The sequence below is a fragment of the Opisthocomus hoazin genome, chromosome 9, assembly GCF_030867145.1.
Source record: "Opisthocomus hoazin isolate bOpiHoa1 chromosome 9, bOpiHoa1.hap1, whole genome shotgun sequence".
In the NCBI taxonomy this organism is placed as follows: domain Eukaryota; kingdom Metazoa; phylum Chordata; class Aves; order Opisthocomiformes; family Opisthocomidae; genus Opisthocomus; species Opisthocomus hoazin.
In genome coordinates this window covers 22,138,292-22,160,294 of record NC_134422.1, presented here as the reverse complement: position 1 = coordinate 22,160,294, position 22,003 = coordinate 22,138,292, and the positions used below count along the sequence as shown (strand labels likewise).

Genomic DNA, 22,003 nt, shown 5'->3' with positions numbered 1-22,003 from the left:
TATATGGATAAAACAATTTAATCCCAGCAGCAGCCTGGGTTGAATTAAACAATTCACATTTTCCATGTGAAATGTTTAATATGATCCAACTTGCAACATCAATAGCAGACCAGATGCTCAAATTCTACTCCAGACTTTTACACTCTATTTCAACCCCCGACTTATCACTGTGAATATTTGACTTTGTACAGTAATCTGAAATCTGCACGTGGAAATTTCCAGCAAGAAGGCCAGTCTCTTCAGAGATTGCAAAACATTTTTTCACCTGAGCTGCAACACAGCAAAATATTTATGTACTAAGTATTACAGAGCAGTAGTAATGTGCTGTTTAACAAACTGATAGGATAGAGGTGAACCCCAAGCAAGTATATGCAGACTTGCGACATCAGACTCAACCTGACCTAGTTGCCACCAACTTGGTGAGAAACTTTCATTTGAAGCTTAATTCATGTAATGCAGATCTGTAGTATGATCAGCTATGCTCACACATTTGAATCTTTCAGCCATCTTTTAGCAGTGCTACGTTACCTCCTAGCTTAGTTTAAGCAAATACAGCAGTGAACCATATATAGCAGAATTTGTTTTATGATTACATTTAAGATAAGATGCATTTTCTGAGGCCTTTTAATAAACACCTATCATATTCAAAAGCTTGGCAAAAAGAAAAGCTAGTGGGTTTACTACAAAGTCTGAAATCCAAGCAAAACGTATTATTTTTCTACGTGGAAGAGTCTTGCAAATTCTGAAAGCTTTCAAAATAATTTTTACAGTACAATGCCATGAGTCTACTAATGCCACTCTCACTAGCCGCCTAACAGACCAAATGATTTATTGAGATTTAAAGTGTCATCTTAGAAAATGTACATAGAAGAAATTAAAGGGTTTAGAATATTTTGTGGATGCCCACAGCAGTGTGGCTTCCTTTACATGTACCATCTCACCTACATGAAAGTATTCTTTCTAGGGAAGAAGGTATTAAAATTTGGCTGATGATTCTGAAGTATCTTACAAAAACGTTAGATGAATGATGGCATACATCTTAACATAAGAAGATATTGTCATAATTAAACAATGGAAGACAAGTTCCGCTTTTTATGCTGATAGTCTGTTTCAGGCAGATAAGCAGTGCAAGTGGCACTGCTCAGTATGCTGCTAAATGTATTCAGCACAGATTCTTTAATTGCCACTACTGTGGCTTGTAAGTTCTGGGAGGAAAAAAGGACTGTGCAGACTACACACCAGCAGTGTGATGTCCATCCATGACATCGTTGCAGGCTATCATGAACTCACTATTCCACAGTAAACTAATCTTGAGCTGCAACAGCCAACAGAAAGCTGCCCATGACTTTGCAGCTACCTTACACAAGGACATGTTTGTCATGAAGTAGTGCTAGGCGAGTTTCAAGCACACCATGCAAAAGAGATACACCAAAACCTTTTCCTGTGGCGAACAACTGCCTTGCGTTGGTCGCTACAGATTCTGGCAAATAGCACCCATTAAATAGACCAGGAAGCCGACTTTAAACCACCCATTACTACATTCAAACGGTAGAAATATTGTATTTGTTACACACTTGAATACATTCTAATTTGAAGAAGCTGTTCTGGTGAACTGTGTTATGGTGGAAAACAAAATGAAAGAAGAATCCTATTGCTGCAAATAACTACAGATGGTATCACAGTCTTTTAGCCAGCCAGATTTACACAGCAGATGATCTCATCAATGGATAATAGAACAGCTGGGGCCTTCCTGCAAAGGATGTAAAATATAATTCTTTAAGCTAAATACTAAAATTAGCAAAGCAATAGGTTGACAACTAAAATAGTCCCGTACTTCTGCCAAGTACTTTAACAACAATAAATCAAGAAACAGAACAGCGCTTCAGGCTGTGGTTTGACAAGCACATAACACAATTTAACTGCTGCCTGTCAACCGTGTTGCTCTCCTCTTGCATTTACCTTCATAGTACTATGTCCTCCCTTACATAAGCCTTCATAAGGTTCTCTGCGAAGCAGATTCAAGCTCGTGAAAGTGGTTTTCTGTTTTGTTTTTTTAAACCAGTGGCCAGAGGGGAGGAGTTGTCTTCTGCTAGACTTAAGGGGCTGAACCACTTCTGCAAAGCATTAGCAAGGACAGAGTCATTGCGACTGGGAGAAGGGAAGACACGATCACCACAGACAGCAGTTGGAGTTGCTTACGCTGCTGTGAAACCACATTTATTACTTAGTAACACCAAGTAGTAATGCAGCACACTAATAATACATTTCTTGTGTTTCTTTAAAGCTCACTCTCAATGCTGTTTGCAATGCAGCAGCTCTTCTCAGTGATATGTTCTGAATATCAAATGACTAGTCTGTTTTTGAACAAGCAACATGAAGAGATCCTTTCCACATGGTGGGCTTCCAGCCTAACCTCTCATAAAACTGGGAGGAAGGAGGGGAAAAGCTTTGTTTATTATTTTCATGTTACTTTGAAATGCAGTTCACAAATGGAAGGAGATTAATTAGATGGTATTGGAGTTAAGAGTGTTGTGTAGAGAACCCATAGAGAGGCTAGCAAAGCATTAAAGTTATTTAAGTAAGCATCACTTTGCACTCTGATATTTTTAAAAGCTTCTTTGGTTTTAATTAAGCATAATTTTAACAGCAATCAATGTGGATCAGATACCACACACCACCATTCTCATTTCACCATTCAATGTAGTTGGATTAAGTGCTATGGACGGCATCTTTCAGAGTGTTTTTTTTCCTTTTTATCTGGTCTGGGTTTCTGGACACAGAATAACAGACCTGTTATTCTTCTGAGCCCACGCTTGATGATATTTAAAGCAAAGAAAAAAAAACCCCAAACAACAAAAAAAAAAAGCCTGTGTTACGTATAAGCAATTTTTAAGATCTACCAACACCTTCACTGATTTGCCACAACACGTTTACCCCTCTCAGACATCAGACACACACACAAAAAAAACTCGACAGGAATGATACTGTTGGCAAAATTATGACAAAGACAAGAAGTTGCCTTCGAGCACAGAACTAATGTCATGGTGATGGCAAAGAACCCCAGCAGCACCTTGCAAACTCAGAGTGGACAAAAAGACGACAAATGAGCTTCAGTGTAGATTCATATAAGCTAACACATCTAATAAAAAATAATCTAAATCACACACACCATGCTGACAAATAACTCGGAGAAGAAATCTAGGAGTCATTATTGACAGGTCCTTGGAATTAGCAGTTTGATGTTCAACAGCAACCAAAAACCTACCAGAACATTGATCATCATGAGGAAAGGCAGTGAGAACAAGACAGAGCACTTTTATAGAATCATGGTCCACCACACCTCAAGTAGTGTGTGGAGTTCTGATCTCTGCATCTCAAGGACAGACACCAGCAAACAAAATGTTAAAAGGATAGAGTGTCTGCCTTAGAAAAAGAGACTAAAGAGGCTCTTCAGTTGGAGAAACAGCTGAAGCACGATATGATCAATCAAACCATGAAGGTGGTAAATAAACTAACATAAAACTTTTGCTTGCCAAATCCTCTAGTAACAGAACTAAGGGACCTCTAATGAAGCTAGTAAGACATTAGTTTATAAAAGCTTAAAGTGCTTCTTTAAAAAACTAGTAGTAAGCTTCTGGAACGTACCACCACAGGAGGTTGTGAAGGCAGTAAGCATCAGCAAGTTTGGAAAAGACTAGTTCTTGGTTGTCAGGTCCACAAACAGGCTCTAACAGCACTGAGCAGATATACACCTACCATTCCTAATATGACACCTAAGTATGCGGGGAGACTACAAGGGAACAGATACACGAAGTGGCTAGGTTTGTGGACAGCCCCTAAATAGCACCCCTTAATATCACTCCAACAGACTGAACCCTGAGTAAGAAGGCCCGCTGATCTGACCCAACAGAGCTTTTCTGATATTCTTAACTTCAATTTTCTCTAATATCTTCTGTTAAGCTCTGAAAAAAAAAAACCACCACCCCACAAAAAGAGGTTACACCCCTGCTTCTTATCCACTGTGAAAGACACAGGTCAGATCTGAGTAACAGCAGACCTTCAGTATAAATTCTAACATATAATATCCTATGTTAAGCAATAAAATAGTACTATATCTTTAAACAAAAGTAAGGGTCGGACCCAGGATGAAATATTTGAATTACTCCAGCCAGTACAACCCCCACAAAGCCACAGATGTTGTTCCACAGCAGGATCAGTGATGTCAGTGAAAATGTAGCCACCTGCTGAGGGACAAAAGAAACAAACACCAGCCCCTCAACCAGCAGAGCTGCAGAACAGTTCAAAGGGAGGCAAGGTTAGGCACGCAAGTCATTCGCATTTTTACTACAGCAAGTCTCAAAAGATAGTAAAGAGTTAAAGCTTGCTGGCAGTCTTAAAAAAGTGAGTGCAAAAGACAGTATCTATAGAGTTATCTTCTGCCCTCTCCTCATCTACAGAAAGTATTTATATGTGAAATAGGCATAGTATAACTGAAATATTTTGAGGCTACTGATAAAAAAGAAGACCTTCTGCAAAGGGAGAAGGTACACTGGCAACGCTCCATAGAAATGAACAAATACAGATCAACAGAATTCTCACATGATTTCAACTGTATAGCGTATTCTTTGCTCACTTCACTCTTACCATTAGCTCCTTCTCCAGTATTTGGTAATTTCTTGCTATTCAGAAGGAAAGAATATATACATACATATTTCATAAATATATGTAGTGATACATTATGTTATATATTTAAAAATATGTTTATATATGCATTGAATTATACATTTCCTTTTTTAAGGGAATAATAAAGTACCATTTAGGTGAGTAAATATTGCAGATATTAAGATTACTCCCAATAGTTTGAGAGGTTAAATTAAGAGCTACAAAAATCAGAATGCAGGAGGGTTAAAAAGAGTGTCTGCCCCCCACCACACCTGCAAAATATCTAGCAATTTTCCATTTTAAGTGGTGATACAAGAGATGTGTGCTCATAAATGAGATCTGCAATTCATTATCACACCTTGATGGATCACTGTATTACTACTACCCACAAGCAGGCCCAAGGCTCGGAGAGACTCATACATCCTTTTTCTCCTGGATGAACTCTAGAAAGCTGATCTCAGCCACCAAGACATCTGCAGTCTGCACAGCTCTGCCAAAATTTACACCTGCCTGCCTATCAGTCAAAGAACAACTCTCCTAATTTCACCTCTCTCCCTCCATTACTCTGTTGAAGTGCTGTGTCCTCAGCATCACGAGCTGAATTCCCATGTCCTGTTTAAGAATATCTTTCGTTAGCTTCCTTAAACAGTATTCACAGGAGCTAGAGAAGAGCAATCTTGGTCGTTCACATCTGCCTATGGCAGTGTTAGGCGGCAACAGATACCATCGCCATCTGGAAACATCTGACGCCTGTGAGTAAGTGTCAAAGGGAACACTTGGATGCAGAGGCATTTTATACTTCTGCTTATCTGGAATTCTGCAGAGCATCCATACATCAACGTTTACAGTCGCTGTGTTTGCTGGAGACAGTGTTAACAGCTACGAGTCAGTATTTTAGCTGCAGTTCAAAAACAGCATTAGCTGTTCCAAAAAGATCAGTGTACTGTTTCCATGATCTAATACAACTAGGAGATGCAACATTCATTCATCTTTTCTATGGTCTTCTGCAACTCTTCAGTAGTTCACCTAAATGTACATAAGTACATGTTTCTAAAAAAACATGCCACTTGTTTTGCTTAGCTGTATCAAAAGAAATAATTTCCCTACTCCTCATGGCAAATTACATCAACAATATCCATCTTTATCTAAGCAACTAAATAGGCAGCAGGTTGCAGAATGTGACAGGATTGCCTGCTTCAGTCCCAGATTTCTTATTATATTGCATATAGCCATACTTCCCTGTAAAAATTACTACTACAAAAGCAGCTTAAGAAAAGCCAAGATTCCTTCTGTAATTTTCATGAGTGTCTTTTTAGTCAGGAGGCATACAAATGGACTCATTTTCTTTTATATACTAGAAAAATATGAAGAGCAAGCTAACAATCTCTGAAACTTCTGCATTCTTCTCTAGCTTTAACTAGGTATGAGCATTATATAATGATAATAATTACAAATATTAGTAAGTCTATAGCTGATGAATATTTTCTAACAAGTAAATAGTTAATACATTTATATTCACCTTAGTGGTGGGATGATTCCTGCTCCAAAATAGTTAATTACTTATTAACAGACAAAGAAGAGAAATCAACACTGAATCGAGCACCCTTCTGAAGATATACAATTGAAATGTTTTGATCTTTTATGAAAGGTTTCCTAAGAACTCTGAAGAAAAAAAGTAGTTAAGACAAAGCTAGGCTATGTAGCAAATACAGCAGCATACATTCTCCTGTATGCATGTCCTCCTGACAACAATCCCAGTGAAACGAGTATCACGAACAAAGACTACTCATGTGCTGAAGGTTCTACAGTTTACCCATCCATAAACTAGATTTTCAGATTAAAATTTGGTGTCACTTACAAGGAAGAAAAAAACACTTGTTGTTTTCAGCCTGTAATCTTCGCAAAAATTCTACTGGTCTCTGCCACAAAACCACCACAGAAATTCGGGTTTTTCTTTCCTAAGAAAGCACGTAATGAAAACACAGATGGGATATGAGGGAGACTGGCACAACTGAGCGCATCTCAGACATTGCTCCATGGCTATGTGCAACATACTTGGATGAGGACTGGTCTCTAAATTAACCTAAAATACTCTGAAGACATTGATTCAAGTTAACTAAATGAGGTTTCTGAAAAACTGGTTTGCCAATATGATGTTTGCTGGATCTATCCAGAATCAGTGATGTACAAGGAAGCAAAAGATCATCAGCAATTTATGTTATGTCAAAAAGGTTATTTAGTGGATAAATATGCAGGAAGGGAACAATATTAACCTGTAGCACTTATAAATTCCACACCTCAGATCTTCTACACTTACTAGTGCCTTCCCCTCTGCTGTAAAACCGGGCTTCAGCTCTCCACAGCAGAGCGTGTATTTGTAACAACGAGGCTCACGCTGGTTATCCACCCTTGCCATCTATCACATGATTTTTAAAAATTCTGAAAGCATGTTATGCGTCATGTGGTTGAATGCATCTTTACAGCTGAATTAATGTATCAGAAAGCTCTGCATCAAGAAAGAGAGCCAAATCAACACACTCCTAGAAAGTAGGGAAGGAAGCTTACAGCTACAAAAGAATGAAAAAATGAATCAAATTCAATGTTCTTTACGTTTTCCACGGAAAATGTTTCTAAATGCTTAAAATGCCCTACCCATCACACGCAAAATAATCAGGAGAGAACAGAAACTATTTTCTCTTTGACTGTTAAGTGTGAAGGCTAGCTTGCCTCCTACTGAAGCAGTGTCAAAATTCCTATTTCTTTCCGTGACTGAAGGATCGGGACTGTCACGGCCACGTCTGCCGGCATCCCAACGATTCAGCATCCCAACGATTCCCGAAAACGTTATATAATCCAGACTTGGAATGTTTACATTAATGTCTATACAGAGCATCTAAAGGCTATTTCTTTCTAAATCAGCAAGATCTGGCAACACTCCGAAGCCCTCCACCGTCATCTTCCGCCAGCAGGAGCACAGCGGGCTGAAGAACCACGCACAGGGGCGCAGGCGGGCCGAGAGGCTCTCACCCTGGGGGCTCCCCTGCCCCAAGTGCCGGCGCTCGCACGCCCGCCCTCGCCGCTGCGCTCGCCGCCCGACAACTTCTCTTTGAACAAACCGCGCTGGCAACTTTCAGACACGGCCCGCGGCCACCACCGGACCGCCCGGCCGCTCGCTGCCCCCGCACGCCCATCGCCCCGCCGAGCGCCCGGGGCAAACCCTTCCCCGACGGGAGTCCGGGCCGCCGCCTGACCGACCGCCGGGGCCGGGCGCACGCCCGCTGCCGCTCTGCTCCCCCCCAGCCCTCCCGAGGCGGCGGCGGAGCGGAGCGCGCATCCCGCCGCCAGACCCGACCGCCGGGCTGGTGTCGCCCCCTCCCCGCGGCAACCGCGGGCGGCGGCACCCAAAGTTCCCGCCGCGCCGCCGCTGCCGCCCGGGACCGCCGCGCCGGAGAGCGCGACGAGGGGCGGCGGGGGACCGCGCCTGCCCGCGACCCCCGCCCGCCGCGGCCCGTCGCAGCCCGCACCGGGCACCCCGCCCGCCTGCCGCTCCGGCACCGCTGCCCGGCGCTGCCGCCGGCCCCTTCAGCACGAGGCGTAACGGAGGCGGTCGGGCGGGCATCCACCCTCCCCGCGGCCTCAGCTTACCGGCCGCGCTGGCCGCCCTCGCCCGCCTGGGCGCACGCCGCTCCCTGCCGGGCTCCCGCTGCCGCCCGCCGCTCCGCAGCCGACATCACTGCTCCGCCCGCCGCCGCACCAGCCGCCGCGGCGCCCAGCAGCGGCGCCCGCCTCACCAGAGCGCAGCCCGGGCACCGGGGAGGCTCGCCCTCTCCGACTGACAACCGCCAGCGGCCAATCGCCGCCCGCTCAGCGCCGAGGAGGCGGGAAGGTGTCACGAGAAAGGACCAATGAGAGCTCGCCCCTGCGGCAGCGCTGTTTCCGGGAGGGGGTCGTCGCGCCGGGCAGCGGGGGTCGCCGCGGGTGTGAGGTGTCGGGGCGCGCCCGTCACCATGCCGAGGTCGGGCCCGAGCGGGGCTGGGGCGGGAGCGGAGGGGGAGTCCTCGGCCTCTGCCGGACGCTTCCCAGCTCTGGCGGTGGGTGCCGGCTGCGGTGGCGCTTGTGGTGGGGCTGGTCTCGCCCTTCCCCGGCTGCTCTGGAGAGCGGGAGGGGGCCGAGGGGCGGCCTTCCAGGTGGGGGCCGTGCGCCGCCCTCCCCCTGCGCGCGCAGGAACACCAAGCCTCGCGCCGAGGTACTTTGTTTGAAACAAATAATAACAATAACCAAAAAACGGGGAGAGGGCGGTTAGCGTTCGCGGTGGGATCCCGCGGGGCTGAAGCCGTGTCGGCCGCCAACATCCCCGCGGCGGCCGCCTGCCGCCGACCTTGGCGTGGCCGCGGCGGGCAGCGTACCGCGTCCTTAGCGGCCGTGCCGTGCCGTGCCGGACGGCGCCGTGCGGGACCCTGCGGTGCCCTCCGCGGCCGGGGATGGGGCGTGCACCGAGCCTGCCAGGCCGCAGCCCTGAGGCGGCTCCCGCGCTGCAGCGGTTCGGGTGCCTGTGCGGGGCAGAGCCGCAGCTTGGCGCCGCCGTCACGCTCTGCGGGGTGAGGGCTCTGGCACCGCAGGAGGAGGAGGGAAGACCTGGGGTGGGCGCGGAGGAGCGTTGGCACGGGATGGCAAGGGAAGGGGCGCAGGCCTGGTGCTGGAGACCTGGTGGCTGTAAACGGCTTGCACGTGGTCAGGGGAAGGAAGACATGCAGGCTTAGAGCTGGAAAAAAAGTGGGGTTTGGGTTAACGAAGAAATAGTACCTAACATACCTAAGGGTAATGTACGTAGTAAATTCGGGTGAGGAATCGGAGCTGCAGACCGATGAGGAAAGAGGAAGGTAGAGAAGCACGTTGGCAAAGATAAAAATGACCTCAAGTGGATCCTAGAGGAGGAAGAAGTTACAAACATGAACGTCATACTTCATCTGGCCAAGGACTTCATTTGGACTCACAAGTCCCTGTCGGCACCCCCTCACGCTCCCAGCCTGGAGCGCAGCTGACCAGGGGATCCAGAGGAGCAGGGGAAGGGTGGAGGTAACAGCAGGAAAGGGGTACAACAGCAGCTGTAACTGCGTTATTATGACTCTTTTTCTGTAACTAGCGATTATTAGATTCTGAAGATTTCAGTTGTACTAACAATAAATATCTCTTTCATCTTTTCCAGTCTCTTTCTCTGAAAAGCCAGGTGAATAATGCTTGGAAACATTTCAGAAAGATGTTTCACTGCTGGGTTCTTTTCAGTGTTGTTGGTCTTTATCCACTGTTTTGGCATTTGCTTGTCAAGAAAAGCCCCTTACCCTGCTTTGTGCTTGATCCGCTAATTTAAAAGGGTGTGGAGGTTTATTAATTCTTAATGGGTTACCCTCATATTTCATGCCTTTTTAGCTATGTTTCTAAATCAAATAACGTCTTGAGTTAATCTCATCATAAACAAATGTTTGTTAGGTCTCAATGAAGGAATTTATTGTTTATGCTAATATTGGATACTATTTATGGTTGTACCAGATGCCTGTACCCTCATCTGTGCTGAGGTCAGAGCTGCTACTACTATTGAACAACCTGAAAGTCATGCCCTTTCCTTTCATAGCAACCTTTTAATGCAAATTTCATTCTGGTGAGACTGATTGTTACAGCGGTAGATTTCTTTTCCTTCCACTCTTCAACTGTTTACCTTTTTGCTTAGTGGCAATGATACATTTGAGTTTACTGTGTCCAGTGTGAACACTGAATACACCCATTTTTGTTTGGAAGGAAATAACAAGAAATATTTTAAATATTTAGGGGTTTAGACACCGTGCAATAGCTCAGAGATGTCTTTTTTTCTAACAAATCAGTTTTATTAGTTCTGGAGCCACCTAAAGCCTTGAGAAAGTACAGTGTTAATAATAATATTTTATACTTATCAAAAAAAAAAAGATATTTTTTCACTTTTTGTTAAAGCAAGAGGTGTTTTTTAACATCTGATCTCAGCCATATCTTTATCTTGGAAAAAAGAGTACCAAGCAAACACTTTTTTTACTGTTGACAGTTTTACAAATGTTACATAACTAACTAAAACATTACAGTTATGACTTTATACCTCCTGCAAAGAAGCAGAAAATATGTAAAATGATCCTTATTAGTGAAGCTCTTTCATAATAACTAGAACATAAATTTTGTTATTTTTAATATTTTAAACTTTATCTAAAAATGTAAACAGAAATTCAGATATCAAATCTGAGCAGTGTTTTCATGTTAAAAGAGTAGCCTTTAAGGTTCAACAGCAGCTTTTTGCAAGTGTATACACAGCTCCATGTGTAAGGTAACTAAATTACTTGCCATTATAAGCCTGCAGTTTAGCTACAAAAAAAAAGAGTAATAGATGTTAACAGATTTTTTCAAAACTGCTGAACATCTCTAAACAGAGTTTGTTCTAAATAGAAAGACAATATACCACGTAACAGCTAAATATCCTGTTTACGAGACAAAACTTGTCAGAGGGAGATTTGTTACAGACATAGCCAAATAATTAAAAGCGGAAAACACACAAGAAAGAGAAAGCAGCACACCTGAAATATGAGCCTGTTCATTGAAGTGCTTTACGGTACATGCAATGTTTTCTAAAATTTAGCAGAGCTCTTAGTACCTTGGTAAACTGTTTGTTTTAGTTTGGGTTTGTGGTGGTTTTTTTTTTGTATCCCAGTAAATTTGCATAGATTGATTTAGCCCACAAAACCATAATTCAGCCTTCAGTCCCATAAGACAGAAGAGTTTGACAGTTCTTTCTGAGAAACAGTGTAGTACTCTTGAAAAGTACTAACAGGACCTGCAGGAGCCGAACTACTCTTATTCACAGCAGAAACTGTATAAGGAGTGTGATCCCCGAACAGCTCTGTCAGCAGGAGTCTGTTCTGTCCTGAATCAACAAGCTTCCAGGGGTGACAGAAGAAGTCAGGAATCACACCTGTTAAATCATTGATTGTTTCAGCTGTCAAGACTGCCAACAAGGTGCAAACTGTGGTCGAAGTGCTGGTATTGGGGACCTTGGCAGACAGGAGGAACAATACTGAAATTCAACTCCAAAAAAAGGAACACGGTTGCTGTATATCCTTTGGTCTTTAACCTCAGGTTGTAGGAGAGGTTCTGCTTTTTACTAACATTGTGCATGCTTTGAAAGATTACTCCATCTCCATCCAGAAAGTCGTAGCCCCAGGTGGCTCCCCAATTAAAGAAAGTGGTGTGAGTTCCCAGTTGTAAGATGTTTCCACCTGTTCTGTTCATGACTTCATGCAGGCATTTTACTTTTTCATCTCTCTGCTATCTTTTTATACAGAAGAAATGTATTGGTTTTGGAGAGAATCACCTCACAGGGAGTTGATAGCTTGCTAATGTAGCTAGCAGTAAGAGGAGTCTTAGTATTATGTTTTGATATTAACTGTGTATCCAGATGGAGACTGATTATGTTCAACATCAAATCTTCAGATTTTCCATGCTTAATCTAGTCTTTTCTCCACTGATTCGTCTGTTTCTTTGTCTCTTAATGCCCTGCCTCCCTTTTTTTCGGGTGAAAGCTCTACCTGTAGACATACATAAATTGCATCATTATCTGCTACTCTTTTCTGATGTGAGTCATATTTTTGATTACTAGGAGATAACTTCATGGGCACTAAACAGATGAGTCTCTCCCAGACCAGCTTTCAAAGAGGAATAACTGCAGTAAGGGTTTGATGTCCAGGAGTACCAGAAACCACAAAACCATTCCCAGACAGTGATAGGCTGACAAAACCTCTGAATTAAAAAATACTGTGGATATTCCCTCCTGTGCTGGGTTGACCTTGGCCAGCTGCCAGATGCCCACCCGGCTGCTCTCTCACCCTCTTTTCCTCAACAGGACAGGGGGAGAAAATAAAATGGACAAGCTTGAGGGTTGAGACAAAGGCAGTTTAGTAAGAAAAGCAAAGCCCACACACGTTAAGCAAAGTAAAAGAGTGATTTGATTCAATGCTTCCCATCAGCAGGTGATGCCCAGCAACTTCCTGGGAAGCAGGACTTCAGTACACACAGTGATTGCTTTGGAAGACAAACTGTGTAATCACAAATGTCCCTCCCTGCGCCTCCTTTTCCCCAGCTTTTATTGCCGAGCACAATGTCATATGGCATGGAATATCCCTTCGCTCACTTGGGGTGAGCTGTCCCGGCTGTGTAGTGGCCATTAGTGTTAGAAGGCAAACGGTGTGTTAACAGAGCCCTGCTGTGAGGCGTAGTGTATCAGCAGATCTTTTACATCAAATGGTAAAATTGCCTTTCAGCGAGAAAGATTATTTCACTCCTCCCTTTTGGTAGGGTTTGAATATTTAACTGGTGTGTAGATGCAGCACTGCCTTTACAGATCTGTGGGAGGAATATATGATTATTTATTTTTAAATGCATCACAATTTGCCAGTGTTATTCAGCCTCATTTGGTAACCCATTTGTTAATGTTATGTAGATATATGTTGCGAGATGCAAATCATGATTATGTGCTATATAGCCAAGTAAGGAAACAAGGTTCTTGCCCCAAAGAGTTTACTCACGTGATCCCTTCTGGAAGCGCATTGTGATCTGATTTCACACTGCATGAAGTATTTCATTTCGTTATTTTATCTACTGTGTCAGTTGGAGAGAGCTAATCTCCCCATAAACAAAGCAAGGCAACTTCCTCTGTGTGCTGAGTGAGTCCTTCAAGATGTTTTCTGAAGTGATCAGTTGCAAGCACAGCTTCCATTTATATAGTGTCCTTTGTAGCAATGTCACTATGAACATAATGAATATTCTTAGAAGTATTTAAAGACTCCATAAATATATATGTCTTTGTGACTGCCTTGAACAGTGATGTAAGATAGCCCTTTTGTGTTGAGGAAAGGCTGAGTGGTGGAGTATTTTTTCAGATCCAAGCAATTCTGCTTTGCATGAGTGACCAAGACATCGAAATAACTTTTTTTGTTCTCCATGGGTCCAGTCAATTTAGGTATTTTTATCTTTGTTTTTAATATATTAGAGATTTTATTGTCCCCCACTCTGTATTTAATTTAGTGGTGGATCATCTGTTTTGACAAACATTTTCACAATTACCTAAGAAATTAATTATAAAGAAATTAATCCAGTTCTTAACTGGATTAACCAGGAGGGAAGAGCCTTCACATCACAGTCAGTGGCTCAATCCAGCTGGCAAAAATCAATGCGGTTCTGTTTAATCATGATTAATGTTTTCACTTATTTTATAATTTTGCATGCAATTTTATTTTTAAGGCTCTTGCAGGATGATTTGGCAATTGCTATTCATAAACCAGAGAGCTTGATTCTGTGTCATCTGATAAAGATTGTCCTCTGCTTTGCTTACCAGCAAGGGGATGTGACCAGTAGAGGGATGTGACTTGACATTAAATTCCATTTCCTCAAATGACACATCTACCAGAATTCAGGATTCACGTCCCCTGGTACTAGCACTGCAAAGGTTGGAATTGTCGTCACTGGCACTATTTTGTGACTGACACACTGGCCTGGTTCTGTCACCCTTATTTCCATTGAAGAGTGTCTTAAGAAAAATTACTCGGATGTTTCCGTTTCTGTAGTGGCGTCCATGTCGATAAAGATGTCTGCCTGGGAAGGGGCTGAGGACATTGCTGCCAAAATTTGTTCAAAGTAAAAGACGCAAGAACTACAGTAGGAATATTTGGCTGTGTGCTTTTGTTTGTCATCTGGAAGAAAAAGTTGTCCATAGTCTCAGCCCCAAAGAGCTTATAATGCAAGTAGAGGAACGATAAAAGGAAAAGTGGAGTATATGGATAGAAAGAATGAGAGGGAAAGAAGTGAAGCCACCACATTATGAAGGAATGTAGTGGCACTGAGCTTGCTAGTTCTATATATACACAGCTGGTGTTACAGTAATTTGCTGATTGATTGTGGTTCTACTTATGTATACATGAGTAGCTGTCTATTTATATACATACAGACATATAATATTCATATATTACATTAAATGAACATTAAGTTTGAAAGTGAGAATGCCTGAACTCAAAAGCTGTCTGATACAGTCTTTAATTTTTTGATTGCATGGTGGTTTTTTAGGACTCTTACCTTATTCAGAGTGTAGAGGGGATGAATCCTGCTACTTGGACAATTATTTAATATTTTGATTTATTGAATTATTAAATGTATGACCTCAGGCCTTATTGATTATAATTTCCTATGTATCTTCTAGCTGTTGCAGCAAGTCAAGAGTCTTAATAAACACATTCTTCTGGCTGTATATCACCAGGGCATAATCTGTACCATAAAAAAAATAATGTGAGAGGTTGAAATTGAAAACTATATTGCAAATATAGTCAAAATAGAACCATATCAAAATTGAGGCGCTAGACTGATAGAAGTTTATTCAGCTGAGAGATGTTTTTTAGCACAGGCAAAATTCTATTCTCTTACCAGATGTTTTCCTGGAAGTGGAGGAAGCCCTTTTGGTAAAGCTTTCAAAAGAAATCAGTCTGTCTCTCATTTCCTATATGCGGAAAGCTTCAACCCAAATAGATAATATTAGACAAAATGATAAGCAATTGAAAACAGAATTTTTTAAATGGCAAGTATGCAAAATTATTACTAGAATGGTATTACCTTTTCCTACAACTGAGACACGTACATGACTGTGTGGGATAGAATAAAACATAGATTTTAGAGTCACAGCTTAGCAGGATAGTATTACTCGAGTAGGAGTGTGTCACTTACAGAAGTCGCCCCAGACATGTATTGGTGTATTTTTTCTGCTAATGTGTGTTAAAGAAGAATCATTCTAGAAAATTCTTGAAAATTCTAGATTTTTCTATCATTCCAAGCCTTGAATCAGGGGAGGGATTACTCCAAATATTATGAAACTTAAAAGTCCAGTAGTCCATAAAGCAAGATATTTTTGTGCTGGGCTTTAAGAGTTTAAGAACTTTCAAGTGGATCCAGATTTTTAATTTCCAGAACTTGGACATCGTAATTGTGTTTGGCACATATGTATGTATGTCTTCAGCAAATATATTAAAGGGACATTAAAGTTTCAAAATCAAGCTGTCAGATGTTAGCACATGGTAAAATTAAGGTTGTCCATTTGACCTTATTTCATGACCCTGTGAATTATGATTAATTTTTTAACATTATGGTCACATAATAATGAATCAATAATATAGTCGATATTAGTAGATGCAGTAATACACATACATACAAGTGGAACGAACTCAGTAAAGGTACAGGAGGTGTAGAGTTTCATCCATTAGCCACCTTTTCTGCGTAGCCACGTCATCATGTGGAAAAAATCATTCCTAGCAGTTCTCAGTGAATGTTGGTTTGAAACTACTAAGAAGGATCATGCTGATTCCACTCCCACACTGAGTGGAGGTTTCTTCCATTCACATGCAGTTTGTGCATCAGTTCAGAAGGCCTTTTCTAAACAGGACGCCATACAAGCACTATACTCTTAGACTGTGTCAACAAAGAAGTTCCCCATGGTTAATTCTATTTTGTGTCTTCCTGTTTTTGAGTTTCTAGATGGAGCAAGTTCCAGACTGACACGGCTCAGTGTCTTAACAGGGACAATGCGAACACCTGAACTTCATCTGCAAACAAATGTGTACAAGGATCTGTACCACTGAATGTCCCTTTGTCAAGATACAGTAACAGTTTGATGACATTCAGCATCCCCAGTGAAACAGCACTTCGTTAGCATGTTACAAGAAGTTTACTGACATGAAGTTATCACAGGAAATTTTCCCTAAGAAGACAAAAACTAACTGAGGTTAGTCTTTACACTGGTTACTGCAGAAATGAAAAAATATGTTTTGATCAGGGTGGCCATATGCACTTAAGGAATTTGTTTTGATTCGTATATTATTTATCTTAGGTATTTGGGAGATGGTGTTGATTGAGTCCTTCACTTTGAATAAACTTGGTGCAGAACTGAAGAGTGACCGTATAAAGAAATGTATGTTTTTCCTCAGTCCTGGGGCTGCTAGAGGACTCGCAAATACGGATTGTCTTCATGGCTCTGTTCACCCTGCCTCCACAACGTTTGACCATAATAACTATCAAATGGAAATAGCCAGAGCACAGAAACATAATGCTCTTTATTGTTATGTCATCTCGGTCTCTCGGAGGTGATGATGAAATTTGTAGCTGGTTAAAGAAAATGGTTTGTTTTCTGGAGTGCTGCAGTAGTGCTGAAACGCCATCACAGAACATAAATGTCTGGAGACCTAATCCCAGCCTCGCCAAATTTGTTGGAAGCCATTCGGAAGAAATTTATAAAGCTGAGCTTTCTTACACAGGCTTTCACAAACAAGGTGAATTATCCCTGTTCATTTTTTTCCTCATTCTCCTGTCTTGCTGTCTATAGTACACATATACTTCCTTTAACAAAAAAAAAATTAAGATGCTAGAGCACGCTGCACTATGTTAGTTTATAACGCTAATATTTTCAAATATAGTTTGCCATAGATTATTAGCCAAATGTTCATATCATGATTCCTCCAGGAAAATTATAAAGGCATTTTTGGTTGTTGTTATAATACTTTGTTTTGAAGAAAATTAGTTAGGCTTCACATTCTGGCCGAAGAAACTGAGTCCATGCTGTTTCTGTTTTATGGCATGCTGTCGGCATGGATAGCTGCCAAAGCCTGTTAAAGCTACTTTTCATTACCTTCTCTCCAGGCACATAAAAGCCACTGCCCACTTTGGCAAAATAGTTTCCTCAGTCAAAGCCACCAAGACTCAATTCGTAGCCTTCAATACAGAAGTACTGTCCCAACAAACTAGAAGAACAGCTTATAGGAGACAATAAAGAGATCCTAAACAGTATATGACACCGTGTACGTGTTTCCAGTCTAATATTGCTTTATGAAAAGCTGTACAAAACCTCTCAAGATCGGAACTGCAAAATTACTTTCCGTGTCCAGCTATACATGCTGAATTCATAGCTTTCTATTCCTTCCTTTTTATCTAATGTGCTGTAGAGCTCTTAACTGGGATCACAGAGGAAAACTGGAAGCATACTCTAAGTGTGAAGATACTGTTTCTTATAGTTATTTATATAATATATATTTATATATCTTAGTTATTCTTTTTGTTACAATATGTGCACCAGTATTACAATTGAGATGACATAATCTAATTTGCCAAACATTACATTGAAGTACTTTGTTTACTGTTCCGTCTTCTCTAGGTACAGCTATACCTCCATTCACCCATAAGTTTTTAACTATTCCACCTTCTGTACTGAAAAGTCATCTTGCTTTTTTGTTGACAGGTGACTTTCTTTATCATGAAATGAAGAATTTGGTCAATTTTTTTCTATAATAAGCGTGACTGGAAAAACAGCCTTCTTTTCAGTTTGTAATATGCAGTTTCTGTGGGGAAGGAATGTCTCTTTCATAGATACCCATTGTAACAGAGCATTATTCCTTCTCAGCATCTGTCACACGTATCATTACATCAGTCTGAAAGTAATTTTAAATGGATACTGATAGTGATGGTTACAGTATCAAGAGCCGAAAGGTAAAGTGGGTTTGAAATTAGCTGTCGTCACATAGATGTCCCTTTGAGGTTTTTCTAGGCGGAGTTTTTTTTATTTAACCAGATTATGAGATTTTGAAAATCACCTGCTGCAAATGTGTAGTAGATTTTTCATGTCTGTTTTTAATAAAATTGTAATGTACTCAGTTAATGAAAAACACATTCATAATACATGTGAAGGCTTTGTTCTCTCTTACTGTTTCCCACACCTTACCCTAAGAGAAGGGAGGTGAGGAAGGTATAGAAAATAGGTCCATGGAGAGGTAAGACTGAATTTTTCACCTCTTTTCCTGAAGCAGTACACAGCTGCCTTATTTTTTCTTTAAGGACTATACTGAAAAGTCAGATCTTTCGTGGTTAAATTGTCATTTAATGTTTTAGAAAGCTCAAAAGTAAGGTCAGTCTGATCATGTTCCTAAGCCCATTTTGACACAGTTCCTCTCTTTAAAACATTTAAAAACGCTTTTCCTGTCAAAATCATCAAATGTAACACACATACAAGGTGAAATGCTGCTTCTGAAAGTCAGTAAAGTTCACCCAAAGGGTTTAACTTAGGTGCCTCTTAATGGATGAAAGCATGAAAAGAGACAAAGGTTTTAATCTGTCTCTTTCTGACTTCATGTTTTCCTGTTTTTGTGAGTGTACCCAGGGGAGTTAATGTTTTTGCAATTATACCTAACAGTTGGAGGTGCACTTGACTGAAATGACCCAAATCTTATATAAGTAATTCTCATAATTATCCTGCACTTTGAAAATAAGGTCTCAACTATAATTATTTATGGGAGGGATATTGCAAGAAATGTTCCGTGTTAGAATAAGGCAGATCCTTAGCATGGTCTTAATATCCATGCTGAGCACTATGTCTTCTAATACATTAATGTAGGTATGCCTGTTAATATGGATGAAGGAGATAAATGCTTGACATAAGACAGACAAGGTAAGTACACTTTTTGCAGTAATCAAGCATTTGCTTTCAGCCAGTCTTTCATCTAGGAGGAGCCCACTTCAGCAGTATAGTGACAGTGTTATTTAGGTCCCTCTATAGTTTTGAGGATGCCCCTGACTCTACAGACTCCAAAAGGATCAGCTGATATGCTGCATCTATTAAAACAATTTAAGTAGCTCTAAGTAAGTCTTTGTGCCAATTATGTTAATGAAGCTGCAAAGGGACTGCAAATTTAGAAGTCCTCTAAAGTCCAGTGCTGGCCCAGCATTTCAAAAGCTCCTTAACAAGACATGAAATCAGGCCCTTTAATCTCTCTAATTGGTGCTTTTGAGTATAGAAGAATACATGAACCCTGCTGTGTTCTAAAAGCAGCAGAACATCTTCACTAGCCAATAATACCTCGTGAAAATAGACTTCTCAGATTGCAGGTCCCCTGTACTAAATAACGATGTGGAGAAGTCTTGTTTCATTGCTACTTGTCAGTGCAGTTTTGCCGTTGGACACTTATCCTGCTGAGAGAGTGGGGGTTTCGGTACTGTGATTCCTCCTGGAGCCATCAAGCCCCACAGGATGGGACTTTCACAGACTAGTGACCGGTTATTTAAATGTGGGTATTAAAACTTAGAAATCCTAGAAGTTGACTTAAAGATATTTAAACTTATAATAGCAACTTTCTTTCACAAAAGTACGTCTCTAATGGATGCTAGTTCTGTCAAAACCATAAAGACCAGTAAATCCGTATGGTTTTGCCAAAATGCATGGGGCTTTTTGGTAGCTAAGGAGTTACTGTTCATTTAGCATTTCGTTTAAAGGTTGCTACTTTCTAGCTACAGCTTTTATCCCACCCTCACTTTCAGCTGCTATACACATTCTCTCCAGAGTGTGACTTCTGTAGCGGTAATGTGTGTATACATTAGGATGACTCAGGCATACATCATCGCCCATCTCTTTGGCCTTCTATGGAAAAGGGAGTGAGACAAACACACAGCTCAGTGAGTTCCAGCCTTATCTTGTCTCTGATTACACCTGCTCTAAGCTTTTGGCTGAAGTTCAGAAGAACTCGTCTACTTCATTTTTTTTTTTCAGATAATTTACATTCTTTTGCAATTTTTTTATTACCCATGGCTCTTAGTTTTCTGGAACACGTTTACGGGGTATCATCCTTATGATCTGTATAAGAATTCCAGGACAGTATGATGGGACAGCTGACTTGTGTTTCAAATAAATAATTATGCAGCATCATTTAATTTTTCCTTAACATTCATCCTCACTACTGGAGGAATCAAAAAGGCCACCCACAGAGAGAAGAGAGTGCCAAGCTAATGAATCCACTAGAGAGGCCTCTGCAGTTCTGTGTCTGTCCCATGCTAAGCAGAATCCCGATCATGGAGTGTCCAAGGAGATTTGCCACATACGGTATGTCATTTTTGTATGTTGATTTTGCATATTGCTCCCCTTGGTAATAAAAATTTCCCCGTAGTCCTGCTTTTTTCTACTATTTCATCAAAGCCTTGATTTCAGTCATCTCTAGCTGGCTAAGGGGAACATGCTTTTTCTGTGACTCATTTTTGGTGGTGTTTTTATTTTGTTTAGGGGAAGCAAAAAGGTCTGTATTTAGTAAGGATATTTTCAGATGCATTAATTTCTTGGTGTAAATGAGTTTTTATTGTAATAACTGATATCTGCCACTCTAAATTCTAGGATACAAGTTTAAATTTGTCAAAATATGCAGAAGAATGAAAATCAGCACAAGACTATACTTCAGATACAAATGTTGCAACCGTATTAGCTTTTCACTTGAATGATTAACTTGCATGTGATCACACCTATGTATGTGCACATAAAAAAAACACCCACTATTTCACCCTCAAGATGATTCCTCATTCCTAACTAATACAGTCAAAACTGATCTTATATCTAAGAAACAGTTTTAGGGAATGGGGCAGATTTAAATGTTTAGTCTATGTAGAAGTCTCAATATTTTTAGACAAATTCCATTGATTTTCTTCAGGCTTATATTTTCTGAGATTTTTGTTGTTTTAGCAGTAATTTTGTTGATGTTATTTTTAGTTGTGTTTTCTACTAAAAAAAATCCAAGGAAAATTATTTATGTCTCTTTACTAATCTCTTCGGTTTTTAATATAATTTATCATGGTTACAACCAAATACTGGGAGGAGGAGGAAGAAGAGAGAGAGATCTTGCCGAAATAATCTTAAAATGTTCACAATGGCCCATTGGCTAATGCTTTTTAACAAAGTTATCAAACACTGTGGTATCTGAGTGCCTTGCGTGAAGGCTAATTACTTTGCTGGGAACATTCATTTTAAGGGGTCTTTTCTACATTTCTGCATTTTATGAGAATACTTTGGAGGAGTGAAGCATGATGCATAAAGGGGAGACTTCAGTCTCTTGAAGTATTCTTGCAGAAGAAATACTATGTATAGCTTTTCTCGTGTGTCTATACTAAATAATTGTTTCTGTGTAGGTATAGAAGAAGAGTCACATGTGGCTATCCCACTTACCCACAATCCCATTCCTTTGGACAATGAGTTGTAGTGCAGCAGATATTTTGTTCTAGAACTCTTCTCAATAGTTTCTTAAATATTTTAACATCAACCTACCTTTCCTGTAAATTACTCCAAACACCCGTCTCTGTCAGATAATTCAGAAATTATTTTGAAAACTGTATTTTGATTATCCTTCCCTTTCACTCTGACAAGCAGTTTAGTTTAAAGTAATTATCACAGGAAGAATTTTACAGACTGTTTAAGGAAAATCGTATGTATAAATTC

At 41.0% G+C, this 22,003-nt stretch overlaps 1 protein-coding gene and 1 long non-coding RNA gene across 18 annotated transcripts in view; one reads left to right on the top strand and one right to left on the bottom strand.

Moving 5' to 3' along the window:
• The window catches only part of B3GALT1 (beta-1,3-galactosyltransferase 1), a 224,801-nt gene extending 216,047 nt beyond the window's left edge, over nt 1-8,754 (bottom strand). For 10 of the 16 annotated variants that reach the window (XM_075430743.1, XM_075430738.1, XM_075430737.1 and 7 more), the window contains exon 1: nt 8,308-8,754. The gene's annotated coding sequence lies outside the window, so the exon portion shown is untranslated. The remainder of the gene's footprint in view (nt 1-8,307) is intronic. The other 6 variants (XR_012765051.1, XR_012765052.1, XR_012765050.1 and 3 more) reach the window with 4 other exon arrangements.
• On the top strand, nt 8,591-19,168 carry LOC142362406 (uncharacterized). 2 transcript variants are annotated; one of them, XR_012765054.1, is made up of 3 exons: nt 8,591-8,908; nt 16,246-16,492; nt 16,598-19,168. It is a non-coding gene; the product is annotated as an uncharacterized LOC142362406 (long non-coding RNA). The 2 variants fall into 2 exon arrangements; XR_012765053.1 differs by having other exon boundaries at nt 16,239-16,492.
• The last annotated feature ends 2,835 nt before the right edge of the window (nt 19,169-22,003 follow it).